Source organism: Rhinolophus ferrumequinum, chromosome 8, assembly GCF_004115265.2.
Source record: "Rhinolophus ferrumequinum isolate MPI-CBG mRhiFer1 chromosome 8, mRhiFer1_v1.p, whole genome shotgun sequence".
Classification (NCBI taxonomy): domain Eukaryota; kingdom Metazoa; phylum Chordata; class Mammalia; order Chiroptera; family Rhinolophidae; genus Rhinolophus; species Rhinolophus ferrumequinum.
In genome coordinates, this window is record NC_046291.1 from 24,904,936 (window position 1) to 24,919,135 (window position 14,200).

A 14,200-nucleotide genomic window follows, 5' to 3' on the forward strand; every position below is an offset into this window, starting at 1 on the left:
GTTTAGAGGCTGTAAGTCAAAGCCCCAGCCTGCCCAATAAAGGCCTTACCTAGCCAGTCCTCCCCTGGGGTTTGGGTTTTCTCTAATTTTCTCTCATTCAGCTTGGTAAGGCATCCAAAACTTGCTTTCTTGGCCCATTTTCTCATCTATAAAAGAAGGAAGCAAAACTACAATGGATCACCAAGGTCCATTCCAGGACACATAAGTAATTCCGTGATTTTCTCTACTACCCTCCCAGCTCATTCCACTGTGCACTGAAAGAATGAAATCAGTGTGGTGTTAATCTTTGTTTAGGTATCGAATAGCAGAAGTTGGTTGATATAGACATTTAAAATAAAAACCACAATGGAGACACAGCAAAAAGAATCTCTGCAAGTTCAGCTTTGCCAGTTATAAACTGTGTGCCCTTGGGCAAGTTACTTCATCACTTTATGGCTAGGTTTCCTCATCTGTAAAATGGGGGAAATAAGAGATCTTATTGTTATTGGGTGTTGTGAGAATTGAATGAGATATTGAGTGAAGCATTTAGTAAGGGACTTGTACATGGAAGCACTCCATAAGTTTGTTTATTATTATCTGTAAAATGTGATTTTGGCAACCCTCAGGATGGCAGGTTTTCTTTCATTAAGAAGATGAATGCAGGGCCGGCCCGGTGGCTCAGGTGGTTGGAGCGCCGTGCTCCTAATGCCCAGGTCGCCGGTTCGATTCCCACACGGGCCAGTGAGCTACGCCCTTTACAGCTAAGACAGTGGACAACGGCTCTCCCGGGAACTGGGCTTCCGTGAGCGGGACTGCTGTGAGCTGTCATGGACTACCGTGTGAGGCTGCTGTGCGTGGCCCACCGACAACTGGCAACCGACTGCCTCAGCTGCGGGGGAGCGCAAGGCTCATAACACCAGCATGGGCCAGGGAGCTGTGTCCTACACAACTAGACTGAGAAACAGCAGCTTAAATCGGAGTGGGCGGGGGGTAGGGGTGGAGGTGGGGGTAAGAAGTGGAGGTGGGGGTGTGAGGCAGAAGAAGGGGAAAAAAACAGTGACTGCAGAGGAAAGTTGTTTATAAATGAAAGATCTTGTTTGAAAAAAAATTTTTTTTCATTCTTGTTGACTTGCTAATGTGAAATAAGACTTGCACAGGCAAAGTGGGAGGCAGCCGCCAGGGTTGAGGCATAAGTGTAGCTTGGGTTTCTTATTTGCTTTCATATTGGTTTACCTGTTATCTATATTTTTTAGTTTAGTTCATCCGACTTCCATACCTTCAACCAGTAAGACAGTCGTTCCCCGGGGTGGCTGCACATTAGAATCATTTGAGGAGTTTAAAAAATCTCTATGCCCAAACTATCTATGGCTGTCAGAAGTCAGCATAGTGTTTGGGTGGTGGGGTGAGGTGGGGAGGAGAGACTAGAAGGGAGCATGATGCATGTTTCTGGGGTGCTTGTGACATTCTGATTTTTGAGCTGAGTGGTGGTTACACAGGTACCTTCAGTTTATAAAAATTCATTGCAATGTACACTTACAGCATGTGCACGTTTCTACATGTATCATATACGTCAATAAAAAGTTAAACACAGGGCGGCTGGTTAGCTCAGTAGGTTAGAGCGCGGTGCTCTTAACAACAAGGTTGCTGGTTCGATCCCCACATGGGCCACGATGATCTTCACCCTCCACAACTAGATTGAAACAACTACTTGACTTGGAGCTGATGAGTCCTGGAAAAACACACTTAAAATAATAAAAGTTTTTTACAAAAAAGTTAAACACAAATCTCTATGCTGAAGATGCACTGAAAACCAATTAAATCAAGAGGGGCGGGACCCTGGCATCAACATTTTTGTAAAGCTTTCCATGTGATTGCAATGTGAGCCACTGTTAAAAGCAGCTGCAGAGGTTCTTCTGGCCACAGTGGACCCAGATCTTGAAATTGGCATTCAAGCCGATTATAGAAAGCCCCCAGGAACAGCCAGGAATCAGTGGGATTGACCTGGGATTTGTTTAGGCAGGTCCCAAGTCCAAAGATCACTAGGCAGGATAGTGAGGGTAAGAGCTCTGGACATGGATAGAAATCTAGGTTCAGTGTCGGGCTCTCTCAGTCACCAGCTGAGATTTTGGGCTAGTTATGTAGCTAACCTCCTAGAACTGTTACTTCCTCATCCTGGCTTTCATACCAGGACTCCTCCTTACCTCGTTGGGTGGATGTTCCTTCCCATATAACAAGGGCTCCATAAATGAGTGTCATGCGAGGTGGCCTGCGGGGTCTCAGCTCCCGCTCCCCACATAAGAACGCAGGATATGGTGAGGCCAAAAAGGAACACCCACGGAGCCACAGATGCGGGAGTCATACCAATATATTCTCTCTGGCGACATCCGCCCTCTCTGCAATCCACTGCTTGCAGGCTCAGCCACCATCTTCTTGCTAGCCCCCATTTTTCTGCTAGCGTAGCCACGGCAGTTATATTCGTGGCCAATGGCTCACTGGTTACAGCTGACGGCCAACTAGCTGATGGCCATCCAATCATAGTTGATGGCCATTTACTACCTGAACCAGCACCTTTCCATGTGAGACCGAGAGCCTGGAAACTGCACTCCTGGCTCTGTCCCCACAAGGAGCCATTATTATATGATGTTGCAAATTTGCAAGAACCTCCCCTCGCCACCCCCTGCCACTCCAAAAGCCGTTTTGTCTTTGCCTCTGATTTCCAGCAGAGAGGCTAGGCAGTATTTTTACATTTTCACTGTCATTGCTCCTGACACTCTATTGCACTGAATGGATAAGGAAGTAAGAGGCACTGATTTGAGTTTCACTTGCAATCAATGACTTGTTCGTTGTACATTAATTTGACCCAAGGGCATGTGGATGGGAAACTGGACACCATGTGTCCACCCCCATCTTCAGCATCTGGTGTCCCCTTCAGTGGGGCTTACCTAGGTCATCCTTGTTTTGCATCCCTTAAGAGAAAACCATGGTTTCTTTTGTCTGTGCTTGCTGCTTACCTCCACCAAGATTCCAAGTATCTTAAAGTTAAAAAATAAATTAAAAAGAAAGGCTTCCTTACAAGCTTCCTGAATCTTTATTTCTACAATTGTGCTTACATTACCTTCTTCTCTTAATCTTTGAGGATATGAAGAACAATCCTGCTCAACATAACTCCTTCAGATACTTGAATATCGTCAATATGCTCTTTCTTTTCCCCTTTTCCTATATTTCAGCATTGCAGAAATTTTGGGTGGTTTTGCGGAACCCTCTTCATTTCCCTATATTCTTTTTATAAATCTGGTTCCTCAAAGCTATAATTCTCTTGAGCATTCAATAAGTATTACTGGGTAAAGATTTAACAAATGAACTCAATAATACTAATTGAGGCTTACTATAAAGAAGATTCTGGGCTAGGTAGTGAAAACCATTGGTTCCTGCCTTAAAGGGGCCTCCATTGAGGTAGATTAACAGATAACATTAGCACAAGATGGACTGTCAGATGTTCTATAATATAGTTACAAACCAGCCAGCCATGGCAGAATGAGATCAAGGAAGTAAATCCTGTAAGCGATTACCAAAGTTACTTTATATGTAAGAGCTGGGTCTGTAATTGAACAAGGACACCTGTGAAATTGTGGCTCATCTACATTTCCAGAAACAGTTGCAAGTTGTTTTTGTTTTATTCTTCCTTACAAATGTCATTGCCAATTTGAAGTTTCTTATGTTAGAGTCAAGGAACTTTAAATAGTGTGTGTGTGTATCTATCTATCTCTATCTATCTATCTATCTATCTATCTATCTATCTATCTATCTATCTATATGTCACGCGGGGTGTCATGCGGGGTCTCAGCTCCCGCTCCCCACATAAGAACACAGGACATGGCGAGGCCAAAAAGGACCACCCACGGAGCCATAGGTAAGGAAGTCACACCACTATAGTCTCACTGGAGGCTGGATTCACACGACGTGCAACCTGCTGTCCACTTTTCTGTCAACCGACCGACTCTCTGACTTCCCTCGACTCTCCAACGTAGCTGTGGCAGTTATATTAGTGGCCAATGGCTCAATGGTTACAGCTGACGGCCATCTACTACACGAGCCTGCATATTTCCACGTGAGGCCGAGAGCCTGGAAACTGCTCTCTGGGGCTCTGTCCCACAATATATATATTTATATATCTTACCATCTTTAAAAAATAAACCAGAATTGTTTATCTCTGCTTCTGTGTTAGAAATACTAGATTGAGTGAATATTTTTTTTTTAGAAAGACAAATCCTTTGCTAGCCTCAGAAAAGTCACTTATTTAATAAATCAACAAAGATTAAGGAGCAATGATATATCCAAAAATGAAATCTGAATCTTTCCTTCTCACAAAGTTCAAACTGGTGGAGTCCATGCTGAAAGAAGTAAGCAATGGCCTGGTCAGTCAGTACAAGGGCACTGATGAAGTGGGAAAGGTTTGGAGATATTTGGTGCTTATGGTTTAAGCTGACCAGGAGCCAGCAGTCACCTTCAAATGCTAAAAGGACCACTCATGATACTTCCCCAGGATTTTTCAAGCTGCTTTCTGAAGTCCAAGATCTTATCAAGGCTTGTTTCCCAGACATTTAAACAACTTTTAGATACAATACCAAAAGCATGATGCATGAAAGAAAAAACCTGATATGTTGAACTTAATTAAAATAAAAAATGTCTGCTCTGTGAAAGACAATGTTGGAGAATAAGACAAGTACAGAGTTGGAGAAAACATTTATAAAACACATATCTAATAAAAGACTTATACTTTGTCTAAGAAAAGACAAAGAATTCTTGCAACTAAGTTATAAAAAAACAAGCAACTCAATTTAAAAAATGGTGAAAAGATCTGAAAAGACACCTCACCAAAGAAGACATACAGGTGGAAAATTAACATATAAAAAATGCTACACATCGTATGTCATTATATTGCAAATTAAAACAACAATGTGATACCACTACACACCTATTAGAATGACCAAAATCCATAACACTGACAATACCAAGTGCTGCCAAGGATGTGGAGCAACAGGAACTCTCCTTCATTGCAGGTGGGAATACAAAATGTCACAGCCACTTTGGAAAACAGTTTGGCAGGTTCTAGCAAAACTAAACATACTCTCACCATACAATCCAGCAATCACACTCCTTGGTATTTACCCTAAGGAGTTGAAAACTTAAGTCCACACAAAAACCTACACATGGATGTTCATAGCAGTTTTATTTATAATTGCCAAAACTTGACAGCAACCATGATGTCCTTCAGTAGGTGAATAGATAGATAAACTCTGGTACGTCCAGACAATGGGATATCATTCAGTGCTAAAAAGAAATGAGCTATCAAGCCATGAAAAGACATTAAAAAACCATAAAATACATTTTACTAAGTGAAAGAAGCCAATCTGAAAATCCTATCTACTGTATGATTCGAACTATATAACATTCTGGAAAAAAGGCAAAACTGTGGAGACAGTAAAAAGATCCATGGTCCCCAGGGATTGGAGGAGGGCAGGATGGATAGGTGGAGCACAGAGAATTTTTAGGGCAGTGAAACTGTTCTATATGATACTATAATGATGGATACCTGTCCTTATACATTTGTCAAAACCTATAGAATATACAATACTAAAAGTGAAACCCAATGTAAACTATGGACTTTTATTAATAATAAGATATTTATATTGGTTCACCCATTACAACAAATGTACCACATTAATGTAAGAAGCTAACAGGGGAAACTGTGAGTGGAAGAAGGAAGAGATATGGGAACTCTCTGTACTATCTGCTCAATTTTGTAAAAACCTGAAACTGTTCTAAAAAACAAAGCTTATGAATTTTTTTTTTTTAAAAAGTGCAACTCGTTGCTTGACCAGTTCATGACGCACTCAAACGGTCAACTATCCTTGCAGAATGCCTTTAGGCCACAAGCGATGATGCAGCGTAGCTAATACGGGCAGAAGGGTTCTGACGCCAACAAGCTTTCAAAGTCATCCCCCAGCTAGAACGTGTGTAGGCACGGTGGAAGGGAGAACAGCTGTGGCATTTGTACACGGGGGTCCCTGTATAGCTAGAAGCAAGGAGTCACTGAGCACAAGAAGGCAGCCTAGTGAGGGTAGCAGCACTCTGAGAAACCCTTGTGACTTGTTTTAATCTCATTTTCACCAAATAACTTAAATAAATAATAATCAAATAATGTATCCTACATGATCTTCAGTTTTCCCCCTTGGTACAACTGAGAGTACTATGATAACTGTTGCTGTGAAGCTTTCAAGCCTTCCTTGAAAGCCTTAACAAAAACATCGAAATACTCTTGTATATTATGATGCTGAGCAGGAAGCAGATTCCTGTGGTCATATGTGACAGGAGATATGTTACGAAGGAAGGTAGGGGAGGGTTCTTTAGAATACATATCTTCACAAAGCTCTTCTAGGCCCTAGATATACTATTGTATTACTTTCATTGCTCTTATTCTCCTACTTGTCTGAGACTTTGTCTAAGATTTTATATCCTCCATGAATTATATGGAGCTCAGGGTTTTGTTTTTCTTTTTGAACTTGCAAATACATTCTGTTGAACGGGGCCTTGTCACGCTACTTGTTGCTGTTGCTCGAGTTCGTCAACCCACCAGTGAAAAGCAACCCACCCTCCTAACACGTAGTAGCCCTTCAATAGTGGTGATTCTGTAATGAATTTTAAAATCAGCCATGAGAAGCATTTCTCCCACTTGGGGTTGGAAAGTGAAAATTCAGTAAGAGAAAATAGGATGCAGAACTTAAGAAGTGAGTTCGAGTCCACAAAGTTCTAAGAATCACAACTGCTGGAAAAATATTGAGCAGATCAGGAAATAAGTGACATGAGTCCAGGCTGAGTGAGACTGAGTGCTTTCCCTAAGCCCTCCAACATGGTGACTGCTTTTTGCTTCTGCCTGGAAAAAAAGGGTTGGGAAGACATTAGGATAGAGGTTCACTTGACTAGTTCCTACTGCAGTACTCACTGGGACAATATTCATTTTCCTCCCCAAGGTGTCCTCCATACAGCAGAAGCTGTCACCCCACCCTTTCATTCTCAGCACTTGGCATGAAGCTGTCCCACCACCAGTGGTAGCAGTGCAGCTATGAGAACTGACAGGCTCACGGAAGCAAGACTGAAGGGAGTTCTAGGAATGCACCCCAAACACAAAGGACTCGGGCTGCAAGAACTGTCACTGAACAATTACAGCAGGAATATATTTTTGGTAATTGAAGCCTAGCTTGGATTCTGTTTGGGGGAAAACATAACATTTGTTTTCTTTCTTTTATTTATTTATTTTTTTAAGGAGGGTGCAGCTCACAGTGGCCCATGCGGGGATGGAACCGGCAACCTTGGTATTATCAGCACCACGCTCTAACCAACTGAGCTAACCGGCCACCCCCAACATTTGTTTTCTAAAAACTAGAAATTGTTTTTTTGTTTGTTTGTTTTTTTTTTAGAGGGAAGTTTTTCTCTCTAGACCTTTAGAGCTAAAAGCACTCTTTAGAGTACAAAGTATTTCTTCCCATGAATTCATGTAGTAGATGTTTCAAAATGACTGGCAAATACTCGGAATTCATAGAATGTTAAAGGCCAAAGGGCACCACAGGACCCTCTGTTCGAATCACCTCACTCTATAGTGAGGAAAATGAAGCCTGGAGAGGTTAAGCGTTATGCCCAAGGGCACACAGCTGGCTCACAAGATGAGACTTGAAGCCAGACTGTCCATGAACTAGCCAATGGTCTTCCCATGATAGGGAGCTCTGTTTACCAGCACCACAAGAAGATACCCATTGCCTCTTGCAGGATTTAGAGACTATTATTTTTATAAGCTCGGAACTAAACTTGTGACTAATTAGAATACAGTGCTCCACCACCTTTCAGTCACCAGCTAAAATCCACTGCTCCACGTCCCAGCACGCCTGAGGCCTTCTGGGTGACCAGCTCAAAGAAAGATTATTGTCTCAACTCAGTTCTCTGTGTCTAGGTACCCACAAAATGGAAATCGCTTTCCTTGGAGAAGAACAAGAGGACAAGATGAGATGAAAAGGAACCATGTTTAAAATGGATAAAAGGAGGTACTTTTTTCCCCACTACACACAATTGACCTGGGAACTCACTGCAGCAGGATATTAAGATCAATGGAGAAGATTTGTGTTTTAAAAGATTAGACATTTCGCATGCATATCATCAACAGTGAGACTCAATAGGATGAAAGTAAGATGGATGAAAGTTCTCAAGCTTCAGTGCATAAGTTGATCACCAACTGGGTCAGGTAAAAAGAAAAAAAAGTTTTCCACTGAGTCATCTAAGATTTCACAGGAAGGCAGATTTGGGGATATTCCAGTTATCGCTGCTATGTAACAAACCACTCCAAACTCATGGTGTAAACTAACAGGCATTTTATTATGCTCGTGGATGTTGTGGATCAGGAATTGGGAGAGGACATAGCAGGGATGGTTTATCTCTGCTTCATACCTGCGACCTCAGCTGGGAAGGCTTGAATATCTGGGTTGACTTGAGACTGGGGACTGGAATTATCTGGAAACTTTTTTACTCACATGTCAGACACCTAGCCTGGGATCACTTGAAGACTCACTCAGCTGCGACTATCAACTGGAGAATCTATGTGTAGGTTCCAAGGAGTGTCCCAGTGTTTCATTTCAAGAAAACAAGTGTTCCAAGAGAACCAGATGGAAGCTTCATGGCCTTTTATGAACTCTCCGTGTAAGTCCCATAGCATCATGTCCAACATATTTTATTGGTCAAAACCATCACAAGCTTACTGAGATTCAAGGGGAGGGGACTTAGGACCTTCTACCTTCCTTCCCCCCTGGGGAATGGCAAGGTGATGTTGCAGAAGAACACGTGGGATAGGAGAAGTTTTTGTAGCCATCTTTGGAAAATACAGGCTCTCACGGAAGGGGTGGGGGATGTGAAATTGCATGAACATACAATCTAGTGGGGAAAAAAACTGATATATATATATATATATATATATATATATATATATATATATGAACAGATGATCACATAATGATAAAATAAATTTCAAGGTAGTTATTTGCCTCTCTTTTAAATGCTTCTATAAGAATTCTTTTTTTTTTCTTTTGATAAGAGTCCTCACATTTCAACGTTCTCATTTATTTTCTGTCTTCCCTCTAGACTGGACTCTCCATGCATCTAAACCTCCTGTGCCTAAAATATTACCAAATCCATAATAGGTACTCAATAAATACTTGTTTGAAAGAGTGGATGAGTAAAATGCTGTTATAGAGGAGTGGTGGAAAGGCTGTGGAAGTACAGACAGTAACAAATAACTCATTTTGACAGAAGTGACATTTAAGTGGATCTTGAATGATTTTGAAGCTGACTAACAGTTTTTCTGGTAAAAAAAAAGGAATAAATGTTTGTCCTTAAAACTCCTCCAAAGACTTCCATTAGCTAGCTTTAAGTGGGCATATCCTCATCTTAAGCATATAGACTGCAGTAGTTATGATGTTTTTGGTTATAAGGGACAGAAAACACTGAGTCAACTGGCTTAAAAATAAGCAACAGGTTGTATCTCATAATAAGAAGTCTGGAGGCAGGCAGATCAGGCAGCCTCAATGCCATCTTTGCTCAGTGTCAGCTTAGGTCTTTTAGGGTTGCAGGATGGCACCCACAGTGGCATGCATCACATGCAGACAAAACAATACCCAATAGGAAAGAACGTTGTTTCTCCTTTTAGGTAAAATTTTCCCCATAAGCCCCCTGACAGACTTACCTCACATTGGCCCATTTCCTTATTGGCGAGAACGGTGTCCCACACACGTGTCACCTAAATACTGATAAGAAAGGGAGCAACCTGACCAGGTGGAGCAGTCACATGTTACTTCTTAGGACTTGGACTGGAGCTCCTGACTTTCCTGAAGCACATGGCTGTGCAGAAAATGGTTTATTCCCAAACAAAACAAAGCAAAACACTGGGGTTCTGTTAGGAAGGAGAAAGGGGTGATGACTCTTGGATAGGTAATCAAGTGTTCACAACATTAAGCTTGGAGATTAGGGTTCTGTTTTTCTGTGGATGAATATCACCTGTCACTTTTGTCTATTCTCTTTTGTGTTTTTTGCTCATTTCCTTTCTCCTTCTGCATTAGTAGATTAGTTAAATTAATCCAGTATGATATCAATGAAAAAGTGTGATGTGTGGAGTGTATTCATGAATCTAATTAATTAAAAATACATTGACTAGATAGAGTATACTTTCATGTGTAAAAACCTTGATTCAGATGCTTCTATTACTCCCTGATAGCCTAGTCATGCCCAGCTGTCTCACTTGTACTGTGCTCTTTCACGGCCTGATGCCTTTTACTTTTCCTGATTCCTTCTAGGAAGTCCTTCTTGGTTTTTTCACCTGTAGTGGATACTGAAGATTGCCTCTCCACGCCTCAATTCTTTTCTTCTAGTAATCTAGTTGAAGAGATTAGAAACCTCAAAACTATATTTCCTAGCCTCCCTTGCAGCTAGGGTCTGGATCCGAAATAAATTCGGTCAACCAGGTGTACTCCTGTAACATTTGGCAGGCAGATGCAAGGAGAAAGCTTCATACTGTTGCTGGTGCTGCTGGCAAGTGAGGTTTGAGAGGTAATGTTAATAGTTATTCAATGCTGTTGGGCTCAGTGTCCTGTCGCAGTGTCTACTCACCAGTTTCATAAGTGTGGAGAACAGTTGCAGCAGCAACACCATTCCGATTTCTGGAACATAGCTTCCGTACTTGAACTCAATAGTCCACGGGTAGCCCCCCTGACTTCTGTCCCTCCAGCCCTCCAACAATTTTGTAAGCCCTTGTTTGAGTCTCCGTATTAAATCTTTCTCTGCTTGAAATACCTAGAATGGTTTCTGTTTCCTGTACTAAACCCTGAGTGATAGATCACCTAACTCACATTCAGCCTTCCAAGAACAGCTTGGGTCTTCCCTGAGCCACCAGGTTGGGCTAGGTGCCTCCTCCACGCTGCGACCATGCCCTGCCTGAGAAGTCCATGCCTCATCATGTTTGTGCCCCTGGCACCAGTGCTTGGGTCACAGCACGTGCAGCGTTAATATTTACTGCATTGAAGCTTCCTCTGCCAAGATACCAGGAAGGTTCTGAAATCTAGTCTAAGGGGCATCCCACCTCATGCCTAGTCTGCAAAGCCTAAAGAACAAGTTGGCTCTAAATTTATACCGGATTCTAGATGAATCCAGAGGCTTCAGCTTTCTCACACTTTAGCACCCCCACACAAGTGGCCACATTAAAATTGAAGATTAACCCTGGTCTCCAGGAAAGGGATGCTAAGGAACAAGGGAAGTTGTTTACCTAAAGATTTACTGTCTGGTGGTTCTCAGGACCCTCTATTGCAGGGACTACAATGAAGCCTGCAATCAATGACAGCATAGGTTTTGGAGTCAGAAAAACCCAAGTTGGAAGGTATGTAACCTTGGGTAACAAGGTACTTAATTTGTCTGAACCTCAGTTTCTTTATTTATAAAATGGGGATAATACCATCAACCTTACAGGATTCTTGGGAATAAAAGAGATTATATATGTAACACGTTTGGCACAGTATGTGCACATTGGAAATGCTCCCCACCCATCAATTGCTGTTATTATGGTCATGATTGTTGTTAACTATGCTAATACTACAATTCTGTTGCTTTCCATAATTTGTCCTTCACCCCAGACTCCTATGAAATTAGACTAGAATGCACTTCTCCCAAGGTGTTGCATTTTACATACTGATGTGGTTAACCCTTTGGGCAGAAGATCCAGCCAGCTCCAAGTTTGTGGCTGTACTGAGGAAATAATAAAACCATCTACGCCAGTGGCTTTTGACACTATCTGAAAAATCAGAATCACCTGGAGAGTTAAAAACTAAACAGCACCAAAAACAAACGAAGCCAAAAAACCGTGTCTGGGGCCCTCAACCAGAGCTTCTGATTTAATAGGGCCCAAGCATCAGTGTTTCTTAAAGCTCCCTGGGTGACTGTGATGAGTGGCTGAGAACCACTGCTCAGTGTGGGAAAGATGAGTACTTCCATTACCTCTGGGGGAAAAGAAAGAAGCTTTTACTTTTCTATAATCTCCACCACAGTCGGGGAGGGGAGAGGACTAAAGATTATAGTTGAATTATTCCACTTCTGATGTGAACAAGACATTCTCATTATAAACCTGGACAAATGACTCATCATGTTAATCCTCTAGTTAATGTCTTGATTACTTGGCTAGAGGTGTCTGATCTGATGAGGAGTAATCAGAAAGGCTCTAGGACATGTAAGGAGCTAGTCTGGAAATACCTGTGAGGAATTCACGCTGGCTCGTGGGTGTCTAGCCTGTGCCAGCACTGGGCATGCTCACAGGCTGGTGGCTGATGTCAGGTATATGCACTTTGACCCAGGGCAAGTGAAATGATCCCTGCTATGGCATCAAAGTGAGCTAATATGAAAACGCTTGGGACAGCTGGTGACAGCTGGGAGTGTACTCAGATGTAAGGTACATCAAAAAATTGACTTTTTTTTTCGTTATTAAAGTGATATACAAAAGGAAATATACAAGAGTGGGAAAACAGAAAAATAGAATGAACCATAGTAGACACTAATCATAATAACTAAGAGCTATATAGACTTACCAGGTGCTAGGCATGGCTCTAAGCCGTTTCCCATATAAATTCATTGACCCCTCCTCACTACAACTCTATGAGGTAGAAAACTATTTTGTAATTCCATTTTATAGACAAGGAAAGAGGACCTGGAGCGGTTAGGTGACTTGCCCAACGTGGCACAGCTAGCTAGCTAGTAAAGGCAGAGCCAAGATTGGGGCTGCATTTAACAGGATATAGTCAACCTCAGATATAGCTCATAAGGTAAGTTGTATTCAAGGTTTCAATGCCAGTTGCTAGAGTTTTAAAAGTTAATCTCAGTTGTCATTCATTCATCCATTTATTTCACGACAATTTATCAAAGGCATCTATGTGCGGCATACTGTTTCAGGGTTGATTATCAAGGTATCGAAGGGGATACAAAGACTACTGTCCATTCATTTCTGTTATAGCATTGAGCTCTCAAGGGTCTCAATAGAATAATACATATATAATCAATACAAGTCTAGTAAGATTAAAGATGCTGTAACTATTCACCGATGACAAAACAAAACCAATACTTCAAAACTTTTGAAATGTCACATGCTTACTAATGGTAAGCATATTGTCTATATTTTCATCAGTTAATAAACATACCTTAAACAATAATTGAAGTTGAATTTCATGAACTTGGCTTTGCAGAAACATGTTTAATATAGCAGAAGTGTCTTCAACTCAGAAATTTGGTGTTTATTGGATGGATGGATGGATGGATGGAAGGCTATATGAGTAAACTGATAGACTAGAATGTATGGCAATGTTCTAGGTGCTTAAAAATATATCTTAAAAATAATTTAATATAGTCTAGTTTGTTGAAGAAATAAATTATGACTCAGGAGAAATGTTGATTTCGATCCTTTCCAATGTCTAAATAAGTTACTAAATAAGTATAAATTATGACTCAGGAGAAATGTTGATTTCGATCCTTTCCAATGTCTAAATAAGTTACTAAATAAGCAAGTCACTAAGGTGCCAGTTTTATCTGACTGTTGTATTAAATGAATTAATGTAAATGAATTATTTAGCACCCTGCCTAATACATGTTACACCGTCAGCGTATCTTAAACTGCCTTTAAATTGAAGTCATATATGTACAAAAAGGAAAGATGCAAATGACACAAAAAGCTATGCGATGCAAAATAAGTCCCTTTTGGCAAAGTTTTATGCTGTTATTACTACTATTATTAGAGATCTCCAAGCAAAAGTAACATTTCGTATTGATTAAGAAGAGAGAGGTTTACAGGCCATTAGATAACATTGTTTGAGTCAGAACCAAGTGAAATAACACAAGAATTCTGGCTAAATTCCAGCAGGAGTAATTAACATTCTCCAACTTCAAATAATTTTTATTATTAGCCAACACTTGTCCATCCCCAGTAATATACATGTTGTATGAAGGGCACAGAATGAGACAGCTCTCCCCTGGCATGTTCACAGTCTGCACATACTTTCCACTGAGGGTTTTCCTTTCTTTTTGACTGCTATTCCATAGTTTTTCAACTCCCACTACTTTCAACTCTGGGAAGTTTGCCCACCCAGAGTGCCAA

At 41.2% G+C, this 14,200-nt stretch overlaps 1 protein-coding gene across 2 annotated transcripts in view; it reads right to left on the minus strand.

The window, feature by feature from the left end:
* Positions 1 to 14,200, minus strand: part of LOC117025651 (uncharacterized) — a 29,989-nt gene that overhangs the window by 13,609 nt on the left and 2,180 nt on the right. Inside the window, exon 2 of one of the 2 annotated variants that reach the window (XM_033111639.1) lies at positions 50 to 146. The exons of the other annotated variant lie outside the window; for it this stretch is intronic. The gene's annotated coding sequence lies outside the window, so the exon portion shown is untranslated. The remainder of the gene's footprint in view (positions 1 to 49; positions 147 to 14,200) is intronic. 2 annotated transcript variants of the gene reach the window in all.